Raw genomic sequence first — 21,231 nt, 5'->3', positions numbered from 1 at the left:
CCTGCTGAATCACTTTGAAGACCAGTAATTAACAAATAATTTTAAGAATGAAGAAATGATCTGCAAACCGGGTTGAGAAAGATGTCTCCTGCCCCAGGTTGACAGCAATGCAAGCACCAAACACCATATATAATCTGCTAACATTTCCAACAAATAAGGAAGGCAATACCCATTTATATTCAGACAAAGGAATGGAGTTTTGCGTTCAGTAGTTTTCAGTGTACACTGTGCACCCATTAAACAGGAAAAATTATGAACAGTCATAGAAATATACAGCATGGAAACAGATCCTTTGGTTCAACTTGTCCATGCTGACCAGATATCCAAAAACCAATCTGGTCCCATTTGCCAGCACTTGGCCCATATCCTTCCAAATCCGTCCAATTCATATACCCAAACAGATGTTTTTTTAAATGTTCCACCACTTTCTCTGGCATCTCATTCCATACATGCTCCACCCTCTGTGTGAAAAAGTTGCCCCTGAGGTCCCTTTTAAATCTTTCCCGTCTCACCTTAAGCTTAAGTGAATCATTGCTTTTTTGAAGCTATTACTCCAAATTCTCAAAAGCTTTCCTTTCCTGGGATATTGATTGTTATTGCAATTTGGTTCCACAGTTAACAGCGGCCACCTCTTCTGATGATGAGACCCCAGACTTGAAACGTTAACCCTGCTTGCTTCCCACAGTTGCTGCCAGACCTGCTATGTTTCACCAGCAATGTCTGTTTTTGTCTCAAACCTCAAGCATCCATGATTGTTGTTTTATTTATAGCAGCCACTGGCAAGTAGCCAAAGTGATAATTGTTTCAGGAAGAACCAAGACAGTTCTTCGAACCAACAACGCAGAGTATGAGAGCTATAAATGCCTCTCTCCCTCTGAACACGTAGCTACACTGAGAAACAGGAACAAGATTCCTGGGTGGTATTTTCTGGGTTTCTAGATGTTTTGCTGGTTGTACATTAGTTGCAAGAACGAAGCACCAGAAGAACAAAAACACTTAGCATCCTAAACTACTGCTGTGGTGAACGAGAAGGGCAATTACTCCACTTTCTTAAAAGCATAATTTAGAAAGAAGTTTGCACCTTTTTTGACAGGCACTGGTGCCTTCTTCAGCATCCATTAGCTTGGCCACACAAGACGTGGGACAACTGATGGAAACTTGCTGAAAGTAATCTCCATCCTTGCAGGTGAACTTTGTACTGGGATTTTAAAACAGCCTTAATCTTGCACCAGGCAGCACAGCCATATTTACTGGCTCACCTGGGCTTGGATGTCAAGTATGAAATTCTCTCTTCCATCCTGATCCCAAGCATCTCTCAACTTCATAATAAGGTTGGCCTTGTTGCAAAATGAATGTCAATGAGATCAATTTATCACTCCAAATTTCTACTAAAGCTCCATTACACAAGAATACTATGCATTAGGCACAAGTGAAGTGAAAAATGAAATCTACTGAGGCATTAGACAACTTTTAAGAATTCACAGGAATCATTTTTTGGTTTTAAGTAACGAGCAATAGAGCACGGAGCACCACTGTAAATAAATTACGTGTTCTCAGTTTTTTCTGTTCAAATGCAATTTTTTTTCACTTGGTCATTCATGCAGTGTATCCTTACAGGCCCTCGAAAGAAACTGATTATTAATAGCAGGGTACACACAGCAGTGATAGCATTCTCTCCAAAAAATCACTGCCACCTTCATGAATAGCAACAACAGATAATGTACAATATTCTTGTCACAAAACCAAACTTGCTATCAATCAACAGATCTCAGACAAATTAATTGGGGAATGTGACTTTACAAAACAGAGGGTGATGGTGTCACAGTGATAATGTCATGAGACCAATAATTTGAAGTGCAGGCTAATACTCTGGGAACATGGGCTCAAATCTCACCATGGTCGCTGACAGGATTTAAACTGAAATCACTAAGTGTGGACCCTTAAGCAAGTCTGGATCATGATGATCACAAAACTATCAGCAATTGTTGTAAAGACCATCTCGTTCATGAGTGTCCCATTGGAAATGAAACCTCGCCCAGTCTGGTGTACATGTGTATCCAGATTCACAGCAAAGTGATTGACTCTCAACTACTCTTTGAAATGACTGACTAAGCTCCTCAATTCAAGGGCAATTTGGGATGGCAACAAATGCTGCCCTTACCAGTGCACCCACATCCTATAAAAGAATGATAGAAAATGCAATGCAGAAAAAGATGACCTGTGCTGACTCTTTCAGAGATGTGTTGGTGCTTCTCCATGGTGTTGTGGACCAGGCCAGACCCCCTCAAAACATTTCAAGAAAGTAGCCCGGATCCTAACTTTACTAATTGTTTTAAGGAGGTGTAAGTGAATATTTCGGAAGTGATGCAGTCAGCCCAACCACTTAATTTTAAACAAAACAGCATGTATTTGCAAGATTACCTACTGAAACACAAATAAAAGAGAACAGAATACAAAATAACTTACCTGAAAACCCAACAGACTATCCTAACTTAATGACGCTGTTCCAAATACTTGCAACAATCCCCATAAATACACTTTTGCAGAAAAAGGAAAAATCCAACATAGGTTCTTAGAGGAGAGATGTCAGAGAGAGGGAAGATCAACATGGACCTGCTCCTTTGGATCCAGCAGATTCACCACTGACTGCCCGCTAAAACCAAATCAAACCAGGGAAAAATTAAGCTGGGAGAACTAGCCTCTCCTCTTACATTGAGCCAGTGATTTTTTTAAAATTTGAAAGCCTCTTTCCTGAGGCAGTACGTGTTATCTATAATCAAATAGGCCCTTAAGTCTTTCAAACCTGGACCTCTTGGCAACTCTGTGTTTATGACTCCTCTGAAAAAAAACCCAAGGACAACATAACCTTGTTAAAGGAGCAGCATCATCACAGTGGAGCATTCCTGAATTCCCCTGTATCTTTGTTCTCTTGCAAGCAATCATCCAATTTCTGACTGAAAGTCACAACTGAATCTGCTGCTCCCACATTCTGAGGAAAAACACTCCAGTTCCAAGCCACACTTGGTGAAAAGTTTCTCTTTATGTCATAGCCTTTTTGCCAATTATCTTAAACCTATGACATGACTTTCAATCCTTCAGCGATTGGAAATTGTTTCATTTTCTTACTCAACACAAACCAACATGATTTTACAAATATCTATCATATATCTCTTAAAATTCTCTGTTCTGAAGCAAAGTGCTACATCCAAGCATCTTCAGTGCCGACAAGGAACTTTAATCCCCCATCCCTGGAGCTATTCTAGTAAAACCTCGCCATCCATCTATTTTTACAGCCTCACTGAGGGAGCAGCTCTTGCACTCATACAGCACAGTACTCTTAATGAAGGAGTTTGCAAGTTATGTTCTCAAGCGCTGGTGGATGTTGGATGCTGTCCATATTTAATTCAGTTGTCAAGTTTTAAATCTGTATCTACTCCAAAGCCTTCATGAAACTCTAATTATATGCTGCCAAGACCTGGATATAATATGGGTCTGAACTAGCGTTTCATATCATTTTGGTATATTTTTCTCAGTGTTTTTGTTTATAAACTCCAGTAGCTGGATATTACACATCCCATGATGGGCATGCTTTTGGACTTAAGGGCACATAAAATAAGTCAAGGGGTGAACCCAGTTCCTTCCAAACCATCTCATAGCTCATTCTACTTGACATTCATGCGCATAGTTGAATACTACCCTGCCAATGTCACATCATGGCTGGTACGAAGAGACAAGCAGGACTGTGGCACCCAGTCTTTAAAAATGCTTTTGAAATGGAGTGGGGATAGGGTGGTGGTGATGAATGCAACTTACTGGGGCTATACTCCTCAGAAAACATACTCCTCTACTTCCTGCACCCTGTCTGCATTGCAAAACCCATTCCCTGACTCCTACTCCCCAAAATGTCTAATCTCTTTCTGCTCAATACTCAAACTTATTTCAGTCCAGGATCCAAGGCCATCTTCTTCATGGTCCTGCCTGCAGTCCTGGCAACGCCCAATACAATTGGTTGGCAGTTCTGATGGGCAGGATATCCTCCTCCGAATGGCAGAAGACTCATTACCCATCATATCCCCGACTTACCTTTTAAAGCCATTTGCAGCAAAATATCATTGTCGGGTCGATTTGGTTTTGGTCAAAGGTCTTGTATTGACCAAACAGTGCCTCCCTGCTCTGCCACCTCTCCATCCATTTAATGCAGTTCCAGGTTCCCCAAATGTTTTTAAACTCATTTATTAACTTGCGCTGCTACCTTCAAAGATTTGTGCATCACACTCCCAATTCTCCCTCTTCTTGCATCCATTCATAAACTGTACTATTCAGTGTGCATTACATCTTCTCAATCTTCCTATCAAAATGGATCACCTCACACTTTCCTGCGTTGCATTTCATCTGTCATATGTGTACCTATTCCACCAGGTTGTCTGTATTTTCTTGAAATTTATCACAACCTTCCTCACTGTTGACCATAATAACAAGATTCATTTCGTGTGTGTCAGTCATTTATGTATCTAAAAATAGCGTTGATTCTCGTTCTGAACCATTGAGATGATCTCCACCACCACCATATTCCAGTCCAGAAGAAAGCCATTCATCACAATACTTTGGGTTACATTTTAACAGGAATTGGCTACGTGGTATAATTTTGGATTGTTTTGTGAGTTGTTTCCTTGGCAAGCCCAAGAAAGAATTCTCGCACTGTTCTCTAAAGCTTGCCTCATTCCCTATGCTCCTCTTATCTTCCCTACTGCCACAGGCAGAAGTATTTGTCACTGCCAGAGCCTCCTGGGATATTCATTGTAAGAGCCTTTTTAAAAAGCAAGCCATGCACCAGGTCAAGTGGTACCAGCCAGAGTTTGTACTTCACTGTGCATGTTGTGGGAAGGAAACCAACAAAATGCTTCTTAGAGCACATTGGTAGCATGATTGACACTTAATTACAAATACAAGTACAAATCTGCAAATCCATTGATAATTAAAAAATAACCTGCATAAGTCACCAATTATCCATTTTATCCCACCTCAGAACACTGCCAAAGGGAGTGCTACTCTTTCATCAATGCCCAGTGCAGCAGAACATTTTCTCATTGTTCATTATGGGTCAATTCTATTCTGGAAAGCCTTCAAACAATTGAAAATGTTCACTTTTAGTCAACAACAGTAAAGAAAAAGATTAACAAACAAAGGCTGCATTGCCTTTCGAGCGATCACTGCACCCAGCTCACGTCTTGAAACCAGCTATCAAATCAGTCTTGCTTAGCTTGGTGCACTTGACAATGCAGCAATCAATCATGATGAAGTTGATGCTCCTCCAGCTCAATAAACTTATCTTCCTGCTCAGAAAACTGCTGCCACTCTTCCAGTTCTTCAGCAGTCTCCTCTTTGCCTGCTCCAGCTGTGCAGAGTACAACGTGATAGGATTATGTACATAGTCTTACGGAACTAGACTACAACGCACCTACCCCAGACTAATCCAAACACTGACAGCAGACCTATCTTGTGCTCGAAGACAGCTCTGATTGAAGAATGACTGCATTGCACATACGTTTAGCTGGAGTCAGGGACTGTGTGACAAGAGTCATCAGCCATGGGTGCAGAGGGTAGCCCTTCAGAAGGTGACCAGCCCTCGGACCTGGAGGACTTACAGACCTCCATGTTCCTTTCTTTCTTGCACCCTCTGTTGAAGCCATCAATAATTAACCTTCACATATTTTCAAACTCCTGTTGAAATTACAATTTAATCTCCCAATATTACCCTTTGAGAACTGATCTTAAAATTTAATCATGCCAATCATCATGCAGCACTATCTCCTCACTGAGACAGAGACAGTTGTGACCATTTGATGAGCACACACCCTTCTGCAGTATCCAATGTCCTCTAATGCATTATCATCTCACCCAATTGCAAGTTGAGTTTCCCCATTCACAACTTTTCTTCCTTCTGCGATCCAACATGCAGCCTCCAATCCCCAGAATCAATGTCCCCAACGTCTCTACCACAGCAATGGCCCCTGACAAACACATTGACCTTCAATGAGATGACCCCCAGAATGACAGTAGCATAGCCATAGGCAGATTTGGACAGACTTACCCCAAATGATGACTCACCAGACTCTGATCTATGCAGCTCCATAACTGAACACCTCAAATCCACAGATTAATTGCACCAGACCAGCAAGACTGACCGTAGCTTACTGCCTGGACAGTCGTGATATTAACCTTCTGATCCTCATCCCATCAGGGGAGCAACTGACCATGCCTAAGCCCCTGAACTGATATTGGATGCTGTCCTTGCCTTGTTGTACTCGTCCTGCTTGACTTTGAAGCATGACCATTTAGTTGACGGTTCATGCAGTATGATTGCTGGGTGTTTTTGCTGGTACACGTTGGAGGTGTGAGATTGATGTAGCATGGTGCAATATCATGTAAAGCAACATGCACACCTCACTGCTGACAACTGCAAATTTCCTGGCTTTGTATATGTAGCTAAAAGGCAAGGCAAGACAAAAGGTCTATGGGCCGTCTTACTCTGATTATTGAGCAAAGAGCAAAAAGGCAAGGCATGGAAAAGTAGGTGCAAGGTGGTGCACAAAGAAAACAGATGAGAAACACATGAACAGCTCTGAGATGTACTCTAGTCCAATCCACAAGGTGAGAGCTTCTCCTGGAGTTTCAAAGTTTTCTGGCTGCAACGAAAGGTGCTGGTGTGCTCCAAAATGCAGCTCTGAGCTGCAGAACTGAATAGTAAGTAGGTTGATGATGCAAGGGTGGTACATCTCTGCGTCAAGGAGAAAAATCTGCTTCTTTGACCAAGTTTTGAACAATAAGGTGAGAATTCGACCAGAGAACAGCGATAAGCCTACTTCCTTCATTGGCAATCCATGTGAAAAGGAAGAGGGGTGATTGGATCAGTGGAAAAGGAGTCCATCCTGAGATGCTGGTGATGCCTGTCCAAGATACAGACTGATGCTACAGGCAGTGAGATGCTATGGCCAGGTACTCTGACTTTCATTCTGGAAATTATCACTGAAGTAATCTTCGGAAGCTGGGATCTCATCACCAATCACTCTTTATTTACAAATGCATAGCCTTTGAAAAAAGCACTGACTCTCAGTGAGTCAGGCATTCAGCAACCCAGTATCCCTGACATTCATTCTTTTATATCAGCCAGTTCTTCCTGATTGGGTCTGTGAATCTGGTCCAATCAGGGAACATGAGATCCTACTGGATGACCTCATTTCAATCACTGCAGTTACTGTTTTGTTTCTATCCAACAGGTGGGACAATTGGGAACTACATATCAATGTAATGAGATGAAGTAAATATGGCACATTAATGCATGCCAATGGAGGATGTAGACCTATCACTGCTCTCTGGTCGAATTCTCACTTTGTCATAAAAGCATCTTTTTCTCCTTGGCCGCAGAGATGTCACCTTATTTTTCCAAATGCCTCACTAATTATCCTTGTCATTCAGAGACTGGGAAAATTCCACCCTTTGTTTCTATATTTTTGCTAACTTTGCTTTTCAAGGTTTTTCAATTCTGCTTACAAGTTTTAAGACGTGGTATTTTCTGAATTCTGTTTTAAAAGTTCGTACAGGCTATATCACTGCATAACTTGAATCCACTTTCTCCTATCTTTTTTAAAAAGCTCAATCAAGTTAGTTTGGCATGATTTGCTCTCAATCTGTGTTGACATTTTTTTGATCAGTCCGTGCTTGGCCAGTGGTTGTTAATCATTGCACAGATTCTTGTTTCTTTGAAGGTAATCTCTCCATTGAGGGGAAACTACATGTCCTGGAGTGCTCTGGTTATCCTTCTCCTGTTTTTCAGCAAGACTAACATCTGCAGTCCTTCGGTTCTATAGCCAACATTACTATCTCAGGAAGATTGCAAACTGTTTCATCAAACAACCATATGCTTCACAGAATCAGTACGACAGGCATCATTTACTCTCATAATTTATTGACACTTTTCATGGTTTTTTGAACCTAATTGGATTATACCAGATGATATTATAAATATTTAAACTTTTCTGTTTGCACATTCCAACCCTTATTCCTTCCCTGAATGTAGTGCCTGTTCCTGAGGTGAGTTCACATGTGCTAGCTGCCCTTCAGTGTTGGGTTTCCCATGAATAATTTTAGGTTACTCCGCTAAGAGGAGTGTCATACACCAGGATAATCCTGTGGCTCTCCAAAATCAAACCTATTTTCTTTTCAACAGCAAAACATAATACACAACAAATTTGAAGAACCCGAGATTATTATTTTTCACTGTTTACTCTGAGGGATGCTGAGGCCAACAATAGCATATTCATTCAAACCCAACTAAATCAGTGAATTAAGGACAGATGAAGGCTTGAAATTTGGTTCTCAAGTGTGTGTGGCTTTACTTGCAAAAGATATAACTAAACAAGTCTTTGGAAATCCAACTTTCATTTGGTTTAATTATTTTGCTCTTGATACAGCAAGACTGAGATTAACAAATTCTCTGATCAGTTCAACTCCCATTCTTAACCAGTGCCAGTGAATTCCTCTGTACCGTAGCTGTGATGGTTTGCATTAAAGTCAAATTTGTAAGATCACACACAACATTCCTATTTAATATCTTCACCACTGATAAAATGTACTTTTTTCAGTAAATTATGTGTTGCATCAATACAAAAGAATAAATCGTGATTATATCACTTATGAAGTAGCTCAGCGTGAGCAAATGCTTCCACAATGTAGTTCTGTGATTGTGACAAATTTTTATTTTAGCTTCAGTTACAAAATCTTTTTCAAAAATATCTCTGATACAAAAGCATTCCCTTGAGTTGCAAAAAGAGGTACATTTCCATAAATGAATATGGATTTCATCTGAAAAGTGCTTCACGCTTAAAAAGCAGGTTATTGGTTCTGCGACAGAAGATGCACAATGGCACAGCAAAGCAACTTAGATTTTAATTGGCATGAACATCTATTTCATGCTGATTTTGCAAGTTTATATCATTGAGCATGTTTTTTCATGATTATTCAACAAACACAACTTTTAAGAAATGAAGAAAGTAGGAGTCAGAATGAAAGTCAGGAAGATCTTTGTTAACCAAAAAATAAATCAGTTTTGGAAAAAGTTATCAAGGAAGGCGTAGATGTACAAATTGGTTTAAAAGTCTGGTGATATCAAGGAATGTTGGGACCTTTTGGTGGGTTGAAGTAACACAAATATATTTCCATGCCAGAATGATGGGTGATTTGGAGGTGTACTTGCAGGTGATGGTGTTCATAGGTGCCGGTGTTCCAAGGTGGCTACCTCCCTCAAATCACTAAGCAGCACAGTTTGCAAATTTCGGGCAAATGATGGAAGAGGTCTTGGGAGGATGCTATAGTGTTCCACTGCAGCTACAGGACACTAATGGTGGAGAGAGTGAATATTTCAGGTGGTTAATGAGATTGTTTGATCCTGAATGGCGTTGAGTTTCTTGAGCTTTGTTGAAAAACTCAATCAGGCAAATGGACAGTACTTTATCACATTTCTGACTTCTGCCATACAGATAGTGAAAAGACAATCATCGTCCACAACCGAGATTATGTGACTATGAGTTGTCACTACTATCCCAAGCCTGAACATTGCCACGATTTTGTTGCATGCCACAACAGACCACTTCATTGTTTGAGGACTGGAAATGGCACTGAACACAATGCAATCCCAGTTGTTAATTTTGTGTTCGGTATGGCACTATCGAGTGTAAAGTTTCCCTCCTCATTCTTACTGACTTCAAATTTTCAAGGATTCCTTACACCAAATTCAGCTAAGTGTTGCCTTAATGTCAAGAATTGATGTTGGCATTTGTGCTTTTGGTAAAAGCCTCTATTTTCTTTTTGGGAGATGCCTTTTTAAGTCTAAAGTGAAACGAAGATACTTCTGGCAATGAGTCTTTTCATATCTGTGAAGTGTTCATTTGATTTGGAACTAAAACAAAGGCAAAATAGACAGCAAACTGGCTCCAGAATTGCAACTGGTCTCAGAAATTAAAAAGACAAATAACTGTTTGCAGAAAAGAAGATATAGTTGATGCAAACAGAAAGGATATCTTTTGCAAAGAGATTCACATATCATACAGTAAAAATGGACAGAAAGCTGAACTCATATTAGGCAAGGCCCCTGTTATGGTCAGAGCAACCAGACATAATATGATATGTCTGCTAATCAACATTTGAATAATTTGATTTTAGTTGGTTTGTTACAGTACAAGTTTTAAGAGATGGCATCTTGACCTTTGGTGACTTCTGCTGGTACTGTGGGAAGTAATCTTTTGAAATGTTATGATAGACAGGTTATAAATTAACCCCTGACATTCAGGTTCATCAGGAAAGGGCTTATGCCCGAAACGATGATTCTCCTGCTCCTCGGATGCTGCCTGACCTGCTGTGTTTTTCCAGTACCACACTCTTAACTCTGATTTCCAGCATCTGCAATCCTCACTTTCTTCTCCTTGTTATAAAAATCTACTTGGTTTACTTGGGTCGGAAATCTGCCTTGCTTCTCTGATTTGTCTTATAGTTGACTTCAGGTATACAACAATGTGGTTGACTCTGAACTATCCTCTACACTAACAAAGCATGCCATTCAGTTGGATCAAACCTCCAACAAGACTCAAAGGAAAGAAACTGGACTGACCACCTCGCACCGATCCAGGTAAGTTGGAAATGACACTAGCAAACTCAGCCCTGTTGATCCTGGAAAGTCCTCCTTATTAGCACATGGAAATTAAGGCTTAAAGTTAAGACAGTCATCTCACAAACTGGTCAAGCTACGGCAAAACCACTACTGACTGAGCTGGGAAGTCTTGGCAGATGCCAAGGCAATTAATAAGAGGCAAAAACATACCTCATCCTCAGTCATCTGCCTTCTGCAGATGCACCTGACTGTGACAGCATTTGTATGAATGACCACCGCACAGTCTTTGTGAAGACATCATCTCATCGTCATACTGTAGATACCCTTCAGTGTGTTGTGTGACATCAGCATTGTACTCCTTGAGCTTGATTTTGAAAAGATTCAGCAAATCAAAACAGGACATCCATGAGGTGCTGGAAACTATCAGGAGTAACAGCAGAATGTCCTCACACAGTAAATAATGTAGCTTAAACCCCAGCACCAAATGCAAGCTTTAACATATTCTCAGCCATCATAGGCTCTCAAAGTCAAAAATTCAATATTTGTTTCTAAAGGAACCAAAAAGCATGATTCAGCACAAATATACGGCAGAAGTGTCCGTAAATGAAAACACTACTGCTATATTTGCAACTAGAACCCCTGAACCATTTTAAGTAAAGGGTGGATAACATGCGGATAATAAAAATCTGGCCTTCAAATGTTGATGGAGCCATGTAATTAATGTGATGAATACGTCACCTTTCATTACAACTAGTTCATTGTAAAATGGGCCAGTGACGAGTTACATTGTTCCACAAGTATGAATGTCTCCTCAAGGGAGACAACAATCTGTCACCTTGCCTGAACTGTAAACGATCCACATCTAGTATAAAATTGAAGCAATACTCAACGACCTTCTCAGAACGGTCTCACTCAAAACCAAAACTCAGCACAAAATAATTGTCCTGAGAGAAAAAGAACAACATTAGTGTATCGAAAGACTGGAATGCAGGATATGGTTGGGCGCACATGTGCATACCACATGAAGAGCAACACTGCATTCCAAAATTAGAAAAGTTCTCATACATGATGCAAAACAGCAACGAGTTGGAAAGGGACCCCTTGGCTTTGTTTAATATTAGCCTTTGATAAAGATATGACAAGCAGAATCTGCAGAGCTAACAATCCAATCCCAAGTTCAATCATTCTCACAGAAAATAAACATTCAGAGGGGTCAGTTCAGTAAATGAGTTTTACAAGCTGTTTGTGGGAGTATTAATATGTCAGTGTTTACTGCAGAGGCGGCTGTCACGTATAATCCGAGTTACAAAGCACAGTGTCACTTTGTCTGCCCCAAAATCTCATTCGTCTTGTTTAGTTCTGTCCTGTGCCAGAATATTGGAGCATTTCTGTGATGGTGATCTCTGGTTGGGGGGGTCGAGGTTCAGGTCAATCAGCTCCCACATCCCATGTGAACGTACAGATACCAGTGATCTCAGCCTTTTGTGAGTGGGCACAGCACTCACAATGCTATCACTGAAAGTTTAAATATAGCTCAGTCTAAATCTCTTCAACATGGAAACTTATAAATATTTATTCTGAATTGATCTATGTTCAATCTTATCATACTGAATGTATGCAAATTTCTCATAGTTACACAACAAAAAATGCTCAACAGACCTAACATAAAATACACAAAAGCTCAGGACATAACATAGCAAGATAAACAGAATGTAAGAATGTCTATTCACCCAGTCCACGACAGACTATGTATACACCAATACCTTTCAGAAATTAAAGTTAACATTTTGGGTCCAGTGACTTTTATTCTGACTTTCTCCCAGAAATTTGTTTTTGTTTCAGATTTTCTGCATCCACACTTCTTTGTCTTATTCCTTTCAGAAATTATTTCAATTTCCAGAGAATTGCGAGATGCCCAGCAGGATCCGGTCAAATAATAGAGCAACATGTATCTGCTGACTCAGCAGTTCTGTAGAAGTCACATCAGATTCAAAACGTTAATTCTGCTTCTCTCTCCACAGGTTCTGCCAACGTGCCAACTGTCCAGCATTTTCTGTATTCATTTCAGATTTCTAGCATCTACAGTATTTTGTTTTTATCTGCCTGTGGGAACGTACTCCAATTATCTTAAATCCAGTGAATGTCGACACAAGTTGGCAAAGTGTATGGGCCTTGTTACAAGTGAATTCTAACCAGTTAAAACCACTGGGGCTACCAGCACCACAGCAGTTATAAGCATCCCACTGAACTATTTTTATCTATAGTTATTGACCTTCCAAACTATTTGAAGCTGAATGGGAAAAACATTTGCCCCAATGACAGGTGAAATCCTCTTGTGTCAATGAGTCAAGTTGTTGATCAACTCTGCCATGGAGCACTACAGACTGTCCTGGTTCAGCCACTGGATTTTTTAAGCCTGCCAAAAAAGGCTACCTTGCTGCCAAACTTCCTTTGCTTGGCATGTCATTTTGGAGCCCCTCAGCACCACAGATTTCCCACCTGCTTTCTAGCCAAGAAGGATTATCATCAATTGGCCATTATGCAAGTCACAAACAGGGGTTCAAGCCCTTGATGGATTGTTTACAGGCACTGGGAACAGCTCAAAAGTGATATGGCAAGAAGATCAAATCACTGAAAGGGCTCAGAAAAGAGTTACAAGGATGTTGCCAGGGTTGGAGGATTTGAGCTATGGGGAGAGGCTGAACAGGCTGGGCTGTTTTCCCTGGAGCGTCGGAGGCTGAGGGGGAACCTTACAGAGGTTTACAAAATTATGAGGGGCATGGATAGGGTAAATAGGCAAAGTCTTTTCCCTGGGGTCGTGGAGTCCAGAACTAGAGGCCATAGGTTTAGGGTGAGAGGGGAAATATATAAAAGAGACCTAAGGGGCAACATTTTCACACAGAGGGTGGTACGGGTATGGAATGAGCTGCCAGAGGAAGTGGTGGAGGCAATTACAATTGCAATATTTAAGAGGCATTTGGATGGGTATATGAATAGGAAGGGTTTGGAGGGATATGGGCCGGGTGCTGGCAGGTGGGACTAAATTGGGTTGGGATATCTGGTTGGCATGGATGAGTAGGACCGAATGGTCTGTTTCCATGCTGTATATCTCTGTGACTCTTATGACACTGCAGAACATGAAAACTGCTACTATCTGACTGCAGAATTGGCACAAATTAAAATCCTGGTGAGTCACGGATCGCCAGCTAAAGATGTAAAACCTCAACAACTTGCCTTCTTGAAGTGCAATCAAGAGAATTCTGAGCCCTGGGACAACAAAATCTGAAACAGAGCATCTAGATAATTCATCCAGGAGTGATCATCCCAAACTCAGAGTTTCCACAGTTATTACCTGTTCGAAATCATCCTTCATTGTGATTCAACATTTGACTTGTAAGTTACCTTTAAGTTGCTCTAATACAAATCATGCTTGGAACAGATGTACATCTGACCAACTAATTAATATAATTATGTACCTGAGAGGTTTGGTACTTGACTCCACCAAGGCAGGATCTCAAGTACTTTCAACTACAATGCTACATTATCAGATTTATCAGTAGAGTGAGACAAAAGAATAGTTTGCTGGTTTTATTACAGGACAAAAATCATCAACATTCCTGCTTCTTCCCACAATCATCTGCAAACAGAAAGCTCATCATGATGGAACAAAGCTCCCAGTAAAATCATTGGCAAGCTCCAATAATCCCTTGTGAACACATATTAAAATGATGAGCTCTCATTCTTAGTCTGTGTAGCTCGAGCGAAATTGGCAGATGAAATAACTCCACAAAGTTATCCCGGTCACTAAGTCACCCTTTACTTAGTGAATAGTCCTTCACTTTCATACTGCCCCACACAGAGTCAGGTCCCTGAAGGTCAGTCTTTATGACACTCAATCTTTTTATATCAGCCAGGGCTCCCAGATTAACAGCCCCAATCAAGGAACTCAGATCCTAGGAACTCCACCTGGTTGACCTGACCTCGCTGCAATGACTGCATCAGATACCTGTAATCAAGACACGATTGTTGTGTTGAGATTACGTTTTGGAAGCATGCAAGAAAATATTACAGATCATGAAGGATGGCACCTTATCTGACTGCTTAAGCATAACCTCTACTGACATATGTTGATGTACTGAACCATTCAAACATTATTGATTAAGGACACAGAGAACATTTTCAAAGCTGCTCTTGGCAAACTTAATGCATATCATGGTAAAAGTTTGAAACTGAGAGATGCAGTTCAAAGAAGCAATGTCAGATCCCTGGTTGTTTTCTTCGATGGCTTAGAGTCAAAGATCGGTCCAGCATTGTGCTTTTGATTGCTATCTAGTTATCACCTATTGGAGCTGGTGCCCAGGTTGTCAGGTGAGGGCATTAATGGCTGTGCTGTCCTCCTACAGCGAAATAACTTATGGATATTCAATGTGAGAATGTAAATGATGGGGGCAGTGACACTCATAAAATACAGCAAGGGATCAACGTATGAGACAAAGTAAAAAGAAACTAATGATGAAACATTTTATCATGTTTGAAATTTTCAAAGATGATTTGTTGATGAAAATGAGTCCTCTGATAACCCCTCTAGTGAAATTATGACAAAGATTGTAGGATTTATCACACCGACTACATTTCCTGGTGCTACCCCATGTTGTTGAGTACCTTTACATATGCATGAATATTTTGTGAAGGTAAACCTCATCATGACTTGTTTCCATCTCCTACAGGGGACAGAAATTTTTACATTAACCCTCACCCCTATCTAAACACCACACAATTAGTGCATAGGTCAAAGAGTTAAGAGTAAGTACTTGAAAAAACATCTCCCAAATGCTGTTGGGCCTAAAGCAGGGATATATTGGGACTGATTACATTTCTGAAACAATGACAGGGAGTGCTGGAGAGTGAAAAGAGTTTCCTATAGTTTCAAGTCCAGTGATCCTTCTTCAGAACTGAAAGCAGCTGGGAAAGGATTGTATTTATGCTGGTGATTGGATCTGTGGTGGGGGGTGTAGGCACAGAGCCCAAACAAAAAAGTCATAATTTACTTCCAGACAATTTCATGAAATCTCACTTGAGGACTGACACAGATGTGCTGAGGGCTATTCTATACTTAATCTCCCTATTACATATAAAATGTAAAAATACCCGAACACTGGGAATTTCATTTATTCAAATAATCTGATACTGGGGAATCAATTTTCAAAATGTGAAAAACTAAATCTTCTGGTTCTTTGTTTTAATTTAACGAGACACCAAGCCTCAAATTAATCATGATATTTTGTAAATTTATCCTACAGAATAGAATCAGTGGCAGAATTGGGAGAAAGTTCAGAAAAGCATTTGTTTTTATTCATTCACAGGCCAATATGTTTTGCCCATACCTAATTGCCCAGAGGGCAGTTAAGAGTCAACCATATTGCTGTGGTCTGGAGTGGCATGCAGGGCAGACCGGGTATGAATAGTAGTGTTCTTCCCTGAAAGACATTAGTGAACCAGATGGGCTTTTACAACAATCAACAATGCACTCATGCTCATTGTTGGACTCTTAATTCCAAATTTTATTGAATTCAAATTCCACCATCTACCCGCAGCAGGATTGAAATCTGATTTTCCAGAACATGTCCTGGGTGTGTGGACAAATAGTCCAATGATAATAAGATTAGGCCATTGCTTTCCCTTGCATCAAGACCTTGACATTGAGATATTTCACCTCTTCTCACCCTACATCCAGCTCACACCCAGGTTTACTTTATACTGATTTTTGTGGATTTCGCATGACATCAGAATACCTGATCTGTTCATTTAAAAGTAGGATGGCACTTCCTTTCTGTGGTCGACCAGCAGTAATGGTGAAGATCTGTGTTTTAGCAACCAACATAACCAAATTTCAGCTCAGTGGGAGCGGCTTTAAGTTGGGAAATATAGAGCCCCCCCACCCCAAATGTCAGCATGAATTTGGTAGTACTAGTAATAGCTCAATGATACTTGCTGATTTATAAAATTGAAGGAATCTTGATAATTAATGGACTGCCTGAATGCAAATAGATCATCAACCACCAAGATCATAAGATACATAAGAGCCTAGGCAGATTGTTCATCCATCGTGCTGCCCACAAGTCCCTCTCCATAAATTAAACTCCAGTCCCACAGCATCTATTTACAAACTTAATTCAGTGATTTTTATCTCAACTTTCATTGTCAAATGTTTATACAAATGGGAAAACTGTTTTCTCAATCCTAAATTCTGTTTTATTTTGTTTCACATAGTCAGTTAAAATGTAAGCAGCTGGTTTGCAATGACATCATTGTGGGTTCAATTCCTGCGTTGGCTGAGGTTGCCATGAAAGATGTTCCTTCTCAACCTCTCCCCTTGCCTGAGTGGTGACTTTAAGGTTAAACCACCATCAGATGTCTCTTTCCCTTTGCTTTGCTATAATTCTTACTTCATCAGTTTCATCTTTCATATTTATGTTCAGAAATGACAACTTGCATTTAATCAAAATCATCTGTAAAAATGAATCCTGATTTTAGGATCTGTCATCTGGCACTGAATCATCCTCGGAGTGTTAACTTAGTTACTACGTTTTTGCAGAGGATTCAAATTGCAGTTAGAGCAACAAAATACATAGCTCATTGGTTGCACATTCATCTCTGAGTCGAAAAGTTGTGGTTCGAAGTTCTACTCCAGAACTTCAGTAAACAACGCAAGGTTGGTATGTCAATTCGGCATGGTTGGAAGTGCCATCGTTCAGGTTAAGATGCTAAACTGACATTGAGTTTGCCCTCTCAGATGGACATAAAAGATTCCACAGCAGGATATGGAGATGAACAAAGTTCTCCCAATATCGAGCCAATACTTAGCTCTCAAGTAACAGACTGGCCATTTTATTTAATGGCTTTGTGGTGACCCTCAGGTTAAACAACCACCAGTCATCTCTCTCTATTGAGCAAGCAATCCTCTGGGATGATGGTGATTTCATCTTTACTGATGGGAGCTTTTGAAGTGCAAGCTGACTGTTACATTTTCTATTTTATGATACTGACTACATTCAAAAGTACAAAGAACTTCGACGCATATGGTTTGTATGTGGCATGAACTTCCTGAGCAAGTGGTGGATGTAGGGACAATTACAATGTTTAAAAGACATTTGGATAAGTAGTTCTGGCAGCATCTGTGGGTAGAAAGCAGAGTTTACATTTCAGGCTGAGTCACCCTTCATCAGAACAACTGATAGATATAGCTGAGCAAGGGAAGATGAAATTTAATTCTGATAAATGCAAGATGATGAATAGAAGGCCCTGAGGGAATACTGAGCAGAAAAGAAGGTGTACAAGGGTGTCAGCAAGGGTAGTCAGGAAATTGAAGAAGGTGGAAGGGATGCTTGTCTTCATCAGCCAAGGTGTAGAATATATGAGCAAGGAAGTCTTGTGCAAACATGATAAACACTGGTTAGGCCACAGATAGAATTGTGCATTTCTGGTTGCCACACCATCATGAAGATGTGACTGCACTGGAGGAGGTGCAGAGGAATATCACCAGGATATTGTCTGGGATGAAAAGTCTCAGTTATGAGGAAAGACTGGATATGCTAGGTTTGTTTCCCTTGGGGTAGTGGAGGCTGAGGGGGGATCTGATTGAGGGATGCAAAATTATGAGAGGCCTAAACAGGGTAAATCATGAGAACGTGTTCCCATGGCAGATGTGTCTAAAACCAGAGTGCACAAGTTTAAGGTGAGGAATTAAGTAGTTTTGAGGAGGTCAAAGAAGACTCTTTTCATGCCAAGCGTGGTTGAAATATGGAAAGTGCTGAGAGGGTGATGGAGGCAGGAAATCTTGCAACATGTGAGTATGTGTATGAACACTTAAAATGCTAGGGCATAGTAGGCAATGGACCAACTGCAGGTAAACAGGATCGTGTTTGATGGTCATCATAGACATGAGAGACCGAAGGGCCTGATTCTATGCTGTATAATTCCAAGACCAGGATTTTACAAACACCATCAAGATGAACAGGAAGCTTTTAAACATTTGGCAACAGTTCATTTGTCCTTCTTCACAATTGGTTGTTTAGTTTCTGTTGTGGAGAAGGATCAGTGGTCAAATTAAGCGCTCATCCACATGAGGTAAGTGAGGACTGAGGACCTACCAGTGGTTGCTTCACATGTGACTGATATCACAAAGGAAGTTTTCTGATGGGTAAAATATTGCTCCAATTTATTTACCAGAACGATCTCATAATATTTGATTGAATTAGTGTTTCAATTCATGTACACAGATCGATTACAGCTGGGTAAAAATAAATGTAGGCAATGTAATCTCTTAATAATTACTACAACTTTCCCTGACAACCAATGGCAAAAGATGTTCCAAACATGTTGCAACTTGACTGAACACAGGAGCATTATTTTCTCATTGTCTCAAATGCCTCCATGGTGTTTAATAGCTCTAATAATCTGGATATCAAGGTAGAGCTGTCAGGTTCATAACTCCTTGTGTTAAATCTCTGATGCAGAAGGATCTACGTTTAACACTCAGCCCAGAGGGATCAATATTCAATATCAGGTCGAGGTGTGAACATTTTATGTTGTGCACAGTTAGCAAGTTTTTAATCTTCCCATACTGAGTTGGTGTTGAAGAATTGTGTATGTTGACTGATTAATTTGAGTTCAATTTGAAGAGATGGTGCATTAATTCTCCCTTCATGTCAAAGGGTTCAAAATGTTCTTGTATTGTACTAATGGCAAATCCTCGGTCAGCAAGGTCAAAACTACTGAAGTGCTCGATATTAAATATCAATTGTAATATGTGAGAGGCTGCAGCTAAATACCATGTAGTTGTAGTCATATGTCCAATATATCAGGTCACATCTGTATGGTGCTTTCTGGCACATACTATCTGCTTTCCTCGAGAAATCCTGCAGTTGAATGTGAATAGACCATACATTAACTCCTGAAAGCTTGCACATCATCCGTCACTTAGAAACATGTCAACGGAATGCCTGAAATATCAGAACACTGTTCAGACTATTTAACCACAGACACACACACTCCTCACTGACTGAACCTTCCCTGCTAAAGAGTATTGCACAAATTGGGATTTACATAGTAGTGAACTGAAACGTGCAACCCAATCTAAAAAATGAAAGACTTAACAAGAATCTAGGTTTGTTCAATATATCATTTCAGTTGCTATAAATTCTGTGTCTTATAGTCCTGTTCCACTACTACCTGATGAAGGAACGGCGCTCCGAAAGCTAGTGCTTCCAAATAAATCATTGGACCATAATCTGGTGTTTTGTGATTTTTAATGTTGTCCACCCCAGTCCAACACCGGCTCCTCCACATCTTTTATCAGTAGGACACTCCTGCTTCAAGACTATATTAAGAACTGATTCTACAATATTGCCTCAGAGGCCCAGTGCTGTGGCACAAAGAGGTTTATTTTCAATGCAAAAACAAAGTAAAATTACTGTTTTATTTCCACCCTATTTGCAACTTGCAAACAATTTATTAGAAAATCACTTGAGAAGTTTCATTGAGACATAAGCATCAGAACTGATCTCTGTCAGGGAAGCTGTTAAAAAGAATGAGCAAAAATGTGATCACTAAGCTTGGCTTTTGGAAGGGTCGTTTTTGAGGATAGGGAAATGGAGAGATGGAAGTGTTTGAGCAGAAAATCTGATGAAAATTTCATATCGAAATCAGATGAGCACAAGTGCAGATTCAGCAGTGATACCTTTCACCTGAAGAATGGCCACATGGGCAAAGTATGAAAGACTTGCCAAAACTTTTGAAACTGTAGCAAAACTTCTACTGCAGTCCTAAATGAATTACATTTCCTGTATATAACTGATATGATTCACATGATCTTACTCAAAGGATTTCCATCTGATTCCCCACACATCAACATAAACATTCCATTGATACATGTTTTTCTTGGGATATTGCCTGTCTGTGTGGTCAGATGGGAGATTGTTTTGAGTGGACGAATTCCATATACTGGCTCTGTTAGCTAACAGAGAAAGATTTATGAGTTATTCAGTAGCAGCAGGAACGCTATTTTGTTTTCTTCACTCATAATATGTGTTAGGTGAAGGGGTCAATGTTGGGGAATGGGTCTGGGTGGGTTGCTCTTCGGAGGGTTGGTGTGGACTTGTTGGGCCAAAGGGCCTGTTTCCACACTGTAAGTAATCTAATCTAGTTTGGGAGATGCTGGGCAAGTATGTCAGTGCACATTGTAGATATTGCTCACTGTATATCAGTAGTGAAGGAAGTGAATGTTGAAGGTGGTGGATGGGTGTCGATCAAGGATACTGCATTGTTTCGGGTGGCATCTTCTGTTCTCCAGCGTCAGTGGAACTGCACTCAATTACACAAGTCATATTCTTGACTTGAGGCTTGTCAATGGTGGACAGGATTTGGGGAGGCAGGAGGTGAGTTATACACCATAGAGTCCCAATCCTTTGACTTATTTGCAACCACATTATTTATCTGGCTGGTCAGGTTCAGCTTCTGGTTTTGGGTAACCCCCAGGGTAGTCAGAGATTCAGTGATATAAAACTGCT

At 40.3% G+C, this 21,231-nt stretch overlaps 1 long non-coding RNA gene across 1 annotated transcript in view; it reads right to left on the bottom strand.

The window, feature by feature from the left end:
- Positions 1–12,602, bottom strand: part of LOC148135694 (uncharacterized) — a 136,452-nt gene extending 123,850 nt beyond the window's left edge. Inside the window, exon 1 of the long non-coding RNA XR_015754859.1 lies at positions 12,427–12,602. This is a non-coding gene — a long non-coding RNA (uncharacterized LOC148135694). The remainder of the gene's footprint in view (positions 1–12,426) is intronic.
- Positions 12,603–21,231: the final 8,629 nt, after the last annotated feature.

Source organism: Chiloscyllium plagiosum, unplaced genomic scaffold, assembly GCF_037043375.1.
Source record: "Chiloscyllium plagiosum isolate Xiang-an unplaced genomic scaffold, Cpla_swu_hap1 HiC_scaffold_48, whole genome shotgun sequence".
In the NCBI taxonomy this organism is placed as follows: domain Eukaryota; kingdom Metazoa; phylum Chordata; class Chondrichthyes; order Orectolobiformes; family Hemiscylliidae; genus Chiloscyllium; species Chiloscyllium plagiosum.
The sequence above is the reverse complement of the archived record's forward strand: the minus strand, read 5'-3'. Positions and strand labels throughout refer to the sequence as shown.